This window comes from Varanus komodoensis, unplaced genomic scaffold (genome assembly GCF_004798865.1).
Source record: "Varanus komodoensis strain SLA01 unplaced genomic scaffold, ASM479886v1 scaffold6_2, whole genome shotgun sequence".
Classification (NCBI taxonomy): Eukaryota; Metazoa; Chordata; class Lepidosauria; order Squamata; family Varanidae; genus Varanus; species Varanus komodoensis.
Window position 1 is genome coordinate 11,805,158 of NW_025336346.1, and position 10,457 is coordinate 11,815,614.

A 10,457-nucleotide genomic window follows, 5' to 3' on the forward strand; every position below is an offset into this window, starting at 1 on the left:
TCTCAATAGCTTATTAAAGACTCCAGACATCTTTTTGCACTTTCAACCTGATAAAGAATTGGTTTCAACACACACAGTTTTTCCTTATTAGATAGCAGCTGTACTGGCTTATCAGTAAGAAGATGGATAACAGAAACCAATAGGATTCATGTCAGAAAACATCAATTATGCACTATTGAGCCAGGAAGGATTTACCTGATTTAGCTGGAGTTTACATATGTAGATGACATTTATGATTCGAATGGAGCACAAATTCCTGATCTCATTGTTCAATGAAACAAAAATGGTGCCACAAATGAATGTGGTTTATGACCTCAATTACCTATGATTGTAGGTTGACCTGTGTAGTCCTACAAAGGAGATGGGTGCAGTGCATGCATTAAATAGTCCTTCCTTGCCAGAGCTGCATAGAGCAGTTCAAGATGAAGGCTTAAGCTTTGTTTGAATTGTGTGAGCCGGGCCCCTGCACACTGTCTCCAGGTATGTTGACCCCATCCGCCCAGGTTCAGACCTTGCCATGCTGAAAATGGGAAGTAGAAAGTGGCTGAAATATCGTGAGTAGAAGAAAGGAGGTGGTGGTAGTGCTCAGCCTGAGGAACACTGAGGTGTGACTGACAGAAAAGGAAACTCCCACAAATGGGGAGAAGCTGAGGGCTGGAACACTGCGTGTGGTACAGACTCTGCAGATGGAAGGAGAAGAAACTACGGTGACAGATGGGAAAGCTCAGGAAGAGGACTGTCTAGGGAAATATGCTGGGCTGGATGAGAAGAATCCATGGGCCATGTCTTGGGTGCAGGCCAGTGGTTTATAGTTTACAGCTTCAGAAAGCATGAATATTAAGAAACCACTCAAATCCCTTTTGTCAATCTTGTCCTCAAAAGGTTCAAAAATGAACTCCCTTGTGACTGACAAACTTCCACAGCAGAGCTAGGCAATTTGAGAGGCTTCAGGCTGGCCATTTATTTTTTCAAATCTTTTTATGGCAGGCATGCAGGCACTCTCACTTAGCCAAGAAGCTCTTGTAAGGTTCATTCCAATGGTGGGTAGGACTGCAGGCAAAAGGGCAGGACCAAACCTACCAGCACACAGTAAAAGAGCTTAAAACTGTTATTATCGGCGACAAAATCTTATGAGAGACATTTCAGCCAACTAAAACTGCACAAAATTGGGAAGCCACCAAATATTTGCTGGGCAGAGGAGAGTGGAAGATGTGGGCCTTTTGGCTCTAATCCCAGATTTGATTTTTATACAGGAATTCACATTCACATTGTTGGGGCCATGAATGGTCCAAGCTTCTCCAGGAAGTCCAAGAAAAGTAGTTGGGCAACCTCCACTGAGCTGATGTGCAGACTCCAGAGAGAGCTTTTTGAGGCTGCCTCTTTCCTACATGACGTACGTGCAACATAGTAAGCTTTTCTTTTTAGATGACTGACTGAATAAAGGATAAATAACATCTGCATTCTTGGAGGTAGGGCCTGTAGGCTCCAAACAGTGGTTTGAAGCCAGGAAGTGCATTTCGTTACAGGATACATGCCTACCAGTTTCTGTCTGTGTCACTGCAGAAGAGCCAAGGCAGATTTGAGGTTTAGCATCTTTCACTTTAGAAACCTGGTTGTTGCCTACAAATGAATTAGATAGGAAGCAACGGTAAGTATCACTGGATATTTATGGAATCTCTGAGAGCCATTGTCGTGCAGTGGTTAAGAGTGTGGGACTGTGACTCAGGTGATTTGGGTTCTAGTCCCCATTCAGCCATGGAGCCAAGCTTTGGGCCGGTCACAGACTCTCAGCCCTACCTGCCTCACAGGGTTATTGTTGTGGGGATAAGATTGAGAGCAGCAGGAGGAGATTTGTGTATGTCACTTTGTTGTAAGAGAAAAGGTGGGATAGAAATCTAATAAATAAAAACCTTAACAGACTGAGAATTCCTCTTTAGATTAGCCCTTTCCAAATGTACAGGTTTAAATATTTGAGCAGTGAATGGTGCATGTATGAGAAACAGCAATACCCATAATACAATGAAAGACATTGAAACATGCAGGAGGATACTGATCAAAATGTGTTGAATAAAAGTAATAAAAATAAGAGCATCACCATTTAAGTTGCATTTCTGTAGCTTCTCTGCACAAAAGCACAATATAATCAGTAATTTTGATTATTACTACTTTATTTTCACAACCACTTGATTGCCAAAGCAACACTGGTTTTATTTATAAGTTTAATATAAAAAAGAACTCCTTATCTGTGACCTATGATATTACATTATTTCTCTTAAAGACATTTCATTCAGCTGACAGAAAGGTGCTATGGCACTGTTGCTGCCACAAAGTCAAATCACATCCTGCTCTGATGTCAAAATTACTTTAACTAAACTGTGGGGAAGGGAAGATCAGCCCTTGTGTGTGTGTGTGTGTGTAGCTACAGATTTGTCCTTCTAAAATCATTTCAGAAATGTTCATAGATGGGTTACATAATGTTCAATGCTTATGCATTTCTGGGCCTCTGGTAACATATTACTGGGCATTTCTCTCCCTTCACATACTTACATAATGTGTGTGTGTGTGTGCGCACACACAAGAGAGAAGGAAAGAGAACGTGTGTGATCAACTGTAGAAAGAAACATTTTCATCACTATTCAAAAGGAAAACAAATGAAAGGATTCCATTCAAAATTATGTAAAGAAAACAAAGTGCCAGCATCTCTTCCTGCTCTTACATCAGCATCCCAGCACAGCAAATGGATCACTCTCCCTCTCATTCTCTCTCCCCGCTTCTCAGTGTCTCTCTCCCCCTCTCACACACACAAGCTACCAACATGCATAAGCTACCAGATCCAGGTTTCTGTGCAAGATTGATCCCTCCCCCCGCCCATTGTCATAAGCTGCCTTTGCTTGACACAGAGCTAGTGAGCAAGTAGGCAGTGGCGTCACCAGCTCCTATGGCTCAGCACCAGTGTCTGGGCCAGACTGAGGGGAGGTGAAAATGCAGGTTGCAATGAAGAAGAGACAAGCTCTCCAAAGGACCCCCTGCAGTGTTGGTCCTTGGCTATGGCCAAGAGCTAGTCCAAACATTTTGCTGCCTAAGCCAAAGGACAAGACCCCTGTTATTCCGTATACATAAACAGACTGGACTTTTTCACCTAAGGTTTTAATCACTGCTGACAATGGGGTAGCATCTCCTGTAGCAGAAAGCTGCCCAGAATTCCCCACTCCCACAGCCAATTGGGCTCAAAATACTGCCCAGTAACTTCCTGGTCCCAGAACCCTGGATCTGACTGGATTCGGCACACAACCCAAGGCTTTGGGAAAAAATAGGGATTTATTAAAAGAATAAAAGTTAGGGGTGGAAGGTACTAAAACAGCTAAAAAGGGTGAACAGGAAATAAAAGGGGAGGCAAGGGAAAGGGAAGGGGATTTGGAGAGCAGCAACAGTACAAATTACAGCCAACTCAAGGCCCCCAACTCCCAGGCCTCCTCTGACACAAAAGCCTTAGCTGCACACAGGAATGCTATACCAGCTGCAGGCACAGGGAAGCACACCATCTTTGGCACAAGTCTGGCAACGAGCAGCACCACTCCTTGAAGAGGGACTCCAAGCCTCTTCAGGCCCGAGGCTTATTCCCCTCAATCCGGGTCAGGTGACTCATGAAGTGATGGTCATGATCAATCCCAGGAGTAGACCATTTGTCCTTATTGCCTCAGTCTCCTGCCCTTGGGTGCAAATTCTCCTGTCCTTGAGTGTAATTTACAGTCTAACTCCATCCTGCATACCCAGAGCCTAACTGATCCTCCTGCAACCTTGGGCACCAGTGCCCCACTGAGCGAGCACCTGGCAATTGCAACATTTTGCCTCTCTACAGTAACTCTCCCCTCCTGGCTGAATCCTAACCAGTTCAGGTTATGTTCACCACCTGAAGGCAGGAGGCAAGCATGGGGGGGGGGGGCAAGGCAGGCCGTGTTCTCTTTCCCAACATCTCACTGCTGCTTCCCAGTATTTGCTTGCAGAGCAACAGTTTCATTCACTTACCGGAAGAACCCAGCCTTGCTAAGGCCTTCCAGAACTATGGTGACTGAGTGGTGAGGGATAATGATGGTTACACCCTAGAATGCCACAGCTTCCCCAAGCTGCTGTATAATAATTTCTACCATAATAAATTCACTGCACACATGAAACCATTGCAGTTCAGAGATTGTACCAGATGAGAAAAAGGTTTTCCTGCATAGTATCATCCTTAACAGGAAGTTTTGAACTGGTCTTCCTTACCTGTGAAGCCTAGTTTGCTTCTTCAAAGGAACTGGACAAGAGATGGTATTTTGCTTCTCTTGCAGAAATAGCCTGCTGTATGTTTCTGCTTCGCTCCTCACATCAATTAGTGATGCTGCCAAATTTCATAATTCTTCGCTTCATTGGTCAAATCTCAATCATTTGTAATGCTGACCTTCATACTGAACCAGGATCTTTTTCATTCAGGCACCAATTGAAAACTTTTATTTTTCACAAATACTATGATGAGTTTGTTGGTTGGTTTTCATAATGGTTCACTATATTGATTTTATGTCACTACTGCCATGTTAGAATTTTAGTTGCCTGATAAGTTCATTTATTATGATTGATAATTAGGTGATTTAAATGGTTTTATTAAGTGAATGTCTGATTGTATTGTTTTATTGCACTAATTAATCGATTTTCCTTGTCTTGTGTAATATGGAATTGTTTTAATTTTGTTACCATATGTGCTGTATGGTGTCCAGAGAGCCTCAAAGCTATGGGTGTGGCATACATATGCAGTAAATAAATAAAATCAAGTAAGTTTTGGATCAGCATTGTGGTTCTGCTAATGAAGGATATTGCGCAAGGAAAAGGAGTTCCACATCATGACTCCCCATCTTTAGTCCCAAGATATTTCCTTCAAATTATCTCTGGAACATTCTGAGGATGCATTCAGGGGAAGGAAAGGACATGGAAGTTCTATTCCACCAGGACCTTTTTCTGGTGTGTCCACAATCCTGGATTCAACCCAATATCTGTGCAGTAATTAAACAAATAAAAATTCCGAAAACAGTGTTGGTGGAGACAGTGCTGGAGAAATTCACTGCTGTAATGATGGATAAACATGCTGGTATCATTTCTATGTTCCTTTGTCACATGCAAAATACCATCTTAATTGTTTTAGTAACACAAGGAGAGAAGAACTACTCCTTTATTATTGTGTGGGTACAATAGTAAATTGTAGATTTTCACTCTTTCATTTTAGATTAGCTATTTGCTATCTTATCTTTGGATGGCATGCCATAATTTTTATCTAATGCAAACATTCTTCTTCACATTTGCATTACATTTTCACCTCATGAGATCCTTTCAAAAGCTGAAAAATGTCAGTTTATGGATGCAACAAAACATTCATTCCGCACTAGATTTCCTCCAGCCTGGGTCCGCAGTTGCAAGCTCTTAAGAGTTATCTCATATGTTAGCAGTGTACTTATAATAAAGTGTTAGAGCCAGATTTTGTTATGCTTATTAAAATTAGTCAGACAAAGTAGCTGTGTCTGAGTTAAGTCACACTAACATCATGGGGTCTATTTGAAGCATAACTAAGTTTGTAATCAAACCACTTGTTTTTGCTTTGTGTTCTTTCAAAAAGCACAAGGAAAGAGTCTCAAAAGGAAGAGAAAACCAGACATAAGCCAACAAGGTACCTGCAAGTAATGGGTGTACTTAGCCCAACATAAGTAGTAATTTGCTCATCCGTTTCCAAATGACTCCTGATATAAAGTTCTGCAGTAGTCTGACTTTGTTTTGGTAAATATGAACTGCTCCGGCAGCACAGATGATCTGCTTGTCCACCAGCCAGCCACTTGAAGTTGTATCCTTCTGTTGCTGACCCTTTCTTTCTCGAAATGCCATATATGCATCCAATGAATGGATCATTAGAGGAAGAGGGAAAAGATGACTTTGGGCAGTTCTCCCAACCCTCTGTGGCTCTTTCCATCATTCCCACCCCTGTATCTGTTCCAGAGACTAGTGACCCTTCAAAAGAGGATGGGAGGTGGAGAGGGACTTCAGAAGGAGAGGAAATTGTCTTCCATCAGTGGATGGTCACTAGTTGGATACCACCCAAATTATTCATTAAGATGGGGCGTGTGCGTGCCTGTGTGAATCTGTGCAATGTGATGATCCAGCACATCTTCCTCCTTAATGTTTTAACATCATGTTATGCAATGCTGATATTTATTTTATGATCCAGTTTAGCTTTTATGTATGATTGTTAAACATTGTTCTTTGAAGTTTTAAATGGTTTGCATTCTGTTTTATTGTTATAGCACCTCTGAAGAAGAGTCATAGACTCAACCTTGGACTCAATAACTTAAATTTCACTGCACCCTTGAGGTTTCACCTCTTCTTGTTTTTGTACTGATGGCCTCCTTTCTTTCCTTCTCTTCACAGTAAACCAGCATTAAATCAGAATGTGCCCAATTTGGGTTCAAAATATACATTCTCTAGCCTTTTCCTTGCAAATCTACTGCTGGCTCCTACACTTTGCTTAGTAAGTCTCACAGTAAATGGAAACTTTCCGAGAATTAGCTAGAAGTGCCCTCTGCTAGCTAGTATCCTGATTGCATCCCGCTTTTTGCCTCACTTATATTTTGTCTGTGCTTCATTCTGTCCTTCTCTAAGAGAAGCCACATAATAGCATGCTCATCTTAATAGTATCTTGACTTCTGGTTCAAGGCTGTGACCCCTAGAAGGATATATAAAAATTCCACTGTAATTAATTGTGTTGATTCTCAAGTGAATGTGCTTAGGATTTAGGCAGAAAGAATCATGAGTCATAGTAGTGAAGGACTTCAAGAGAATTGGAAGCTTTCTATTCCAGACAATTAGATTAAATTGCAAATAAAAATCCATAAAATCCAGATTGTGGTGCCTCACTAAGATCAGTGCCCCTATTTATTCGTAAATGTGTGCAGTGATATGTTTTATCTGCCCTAGGTAATCAGTGTGCATGTAGTGGTTGAGAGCCGGTGTAGTCGTCAGTGTGTTGGACTGTGCACCTTGGAAAACCAGATTTTTGTCTCCATCCAGTCATGAACTCACTGGATTACTTTCGGCCATCACTCACTCTCAGCCTCACCTTCCTGAGAAAATTCTGGAGGAGATAAAACGATTTTAAGAGAATATGCAAACCATCTCAGGTTCCTTGCAGGAAAAAAGGTGAGAAATAATGAATAAGCCCATAAACAAATGATGCACATGCGTAACAGCTGCACGCAGTTAATCCCATTAGCATATATGGATATGCCATCTTATGGGCATGGCAAGTGGGACAGGAAGACACAGCATGTGAAGACCATGCTGCCAATGGTGGTAGCACTGGCTGGGCTGCATTCATTGGCATGCCATCATGTGCATGCAGTTCTGAACCATGCCAGGCTCTCTGAACTAGGACCTAAATATAATAACAACAACAACAACAACAACAACAACAACAACAACAACATTTCTATGCCGCCCCTTGCCGAAATATTACTTGTCCTAAGGTTTGGCTGATTAAAGTGCTTGCATATTGTTCCCAAATTTCAAATGAGTTATGGATGTGGCGGATTTAATTTTACTGGAATTGTCCCTATGAGGAGTATGTACAAATAAGATGTGTGTTTGGATTAGGTATGCTTAAAGTCTTTTATCTTTGTTAATTTCATTGGGCAATGACCTGACTGACATTTTGTGCTATTCTCCTCTCAAAACAATGTACCAAACTGCCTTTTAAAAGTATACTTAACAATACAATGTATTAACAAATATACACATTTAGATAACATTTTAGAACTAGATATTTTATGAGAAAGTATGCTAATTATTACTACTTAAGAAGAAATAATATGCAAGTTTTATAAGAATATTTTAAAAGGAAATTAATGTGAAGTGGAATAGAATATGGAGACTATTCTTAATTCAAATGCACATGCAATTATATTTAGATGGCATCCATTCTTGGACATTACATTTTGTCTTTGGATGCATATCTGATTTAGGCCAAGAGTTTAGATTTAGGGCCTGATTATTTCCTTCCACGCAAGTCTCCCCAGACCCTAAGATCATCTGCATAGATCCTCCTCCGAGGGGTTGTTATGAGGAGGGGAGCCTTCTCTGAATAGCACCCTGATTATGGAATTCAATTCCCAGAGATGTGCACCTCGTGCTGACACTTTATTTCTCTTGACATTTTACAGTAATTATACGGATATATCTGAAACTTTTATTCATTTATTTTATTTAAGATATTTGTATGCCATCCTTCGCGAGAGCCTCAGGACGACTTACACAAATAAAATACATTTACATAAAAGTATAACATAAAAAAATGAATGACCCAGTCTGGCTGCAATTAAAATATGGTAATAAAATTCAATATTAAAACTTGTTAAAATATTGATTAAATAAAAAGGTCTTAACCTGGTGCCGAAAAACATATAATGACAGCACCAGGTGGACCTCTCTGGGGATTTTAAACAAACAAACAAATAAATAAGGGTTCCTCTTCCATCAAATGATAAAAGGACAGTTTGCATATTCAGACCTTGTTAGTTGGATGGGGGGCTTCTGTATTCTTTATAAAATAATAAATATAATAAGGGGTACTGTTTACGTCTTTTTTATGTAATAAATTGTCCATTCTTCCTGCAGGAGAATCTTCAAGGGAGCAGATTTGGAACTCAGGCAATCCACAGTTAAGTTGGCAAGGCTAGAAGACTCAGATATAAGCCAGGTGGTTGTGAGAAATCAGTTGGCTTCACATACTGTAAGAAAGCAAACTGCTTGTGTTAATGAGGAGGGCAGATCAAGCACCACTAATTCCAGGATCAGACATCAACTAGAGAGGGAAGACTGGCTGAGAAGTGTCAGGCGCTCCAAGAAATTGGTCCTTAAGCAAGAAGATCCATCCTAGTGGTGTGTGATAGTAATATCAGTTTGGAAGGAATTAAAAATATTCATTTTAAAATTGACTGACCAACAGCAAATCATATATCCTTAATAGCTAGTGTTCTAACTATGCTAGTTTCTTTTGTTTGTAACTTCTGCAGTACAACTACTTTAGGCATGTCTGATAGGCTTGCATTAACTTAATAAAGTTCTTTAGTTGATTTGAGTCTGCTTGGAAGGAGTGGGAGAAGGAGAGTTTTGGCATAGCCATGTTCTGATCTTATGAAATAGAAAGGGTGCAGGGCTGATGGAGATACATGCACCATCTTGGCCAACTCCATCACTAACCTTCCCACATAAACAGATGTTCTACAGTGAGGCTGTAATTACCATCCAGTGGAATATGGTCAATCTGCATGGGTCTGGGAACCCTGTGCAAACAGGTTCATAGCTCCATGGAATATTTTAAATGCGTTTAGAAAAATGTAGTTTTTCTAATCTGATCTCACTATATAGTTCTTCCCTGTCAACATTGGTTGGACAATGGAGAAGGGTGCCTGTCCTCCAGGCTCGATTTCAGGAGTCCAGAAGAGGGTGTCTATGCATTCCTTCTGTATTCATTGTAATCTTATGGACTGAATGTGAGTTACACTGAATGTTGATGATTCAGACAGCGCTTTTTTTAAAGTTCTGGGTCACCTAAGTTAACTTCTACTTAGCTATAATACCAAGCAAGTGGGAATTAGCCTAAAAGGTATTCTTTGTATACTTGGGAAATTCTGGTTTGCTTGATAAAGGACTCCCATATGCTGAATGTGATCTATTTTTTTTAGTACCAAATCAAGCCTTATCATTTTGGGCTGAATATACAGCTTGGATCAGACTTGCTCAAAGCAGACAACTTTAGAAAGAATATGATCTGATTCTTATATTATGTAAGAAGTAAGATTGTCAATCTTATTTTTATGGAGCAGCTTTCTTGCTGCGTTGTTAAACTTTGGATTAGGGAGACCACAAGAGACAAGCAGACTCATCTCTTATAATATGGCTTGTTCTTACACCACTCTTTTAGCTGTACCTGGTGATGTCACAGATTGAACCTGGGGCTTTTTGCATGCAAAGTATGTGTTCTGTTGCTAAACTCTGGCTCTTAAATAAGTTTTTTATCTGCCCATAATACATGCAAGCTCAGTATGGAATCAAATTGATCAAGCAACCATGCTGCAAAATTCCCTCTGTTCCCTCCAACTTCCTTATGTATCCAAGTCTTAGATTATATTTTTAGAAGGAAAAATGTTTATGTTGAAAGATCTCTTTTTCCCCATTGTCCATGTATGTTCTGGACAGCTGCGGAAATGGTATGGTTACAGCTTCCACATGGTCAGATGAATGCTGTACCGATAATATTTGAAATGAGCAGCCATGTATTGTTGCTTCTCCTCCACTTTAAATCTTGCCTGTTTAAATCTGCTTGTATATAAAAAGGTCATGCTTGTTTTCCACTGGCTAGACAGCAAACTCTATCTGGGAAAAGC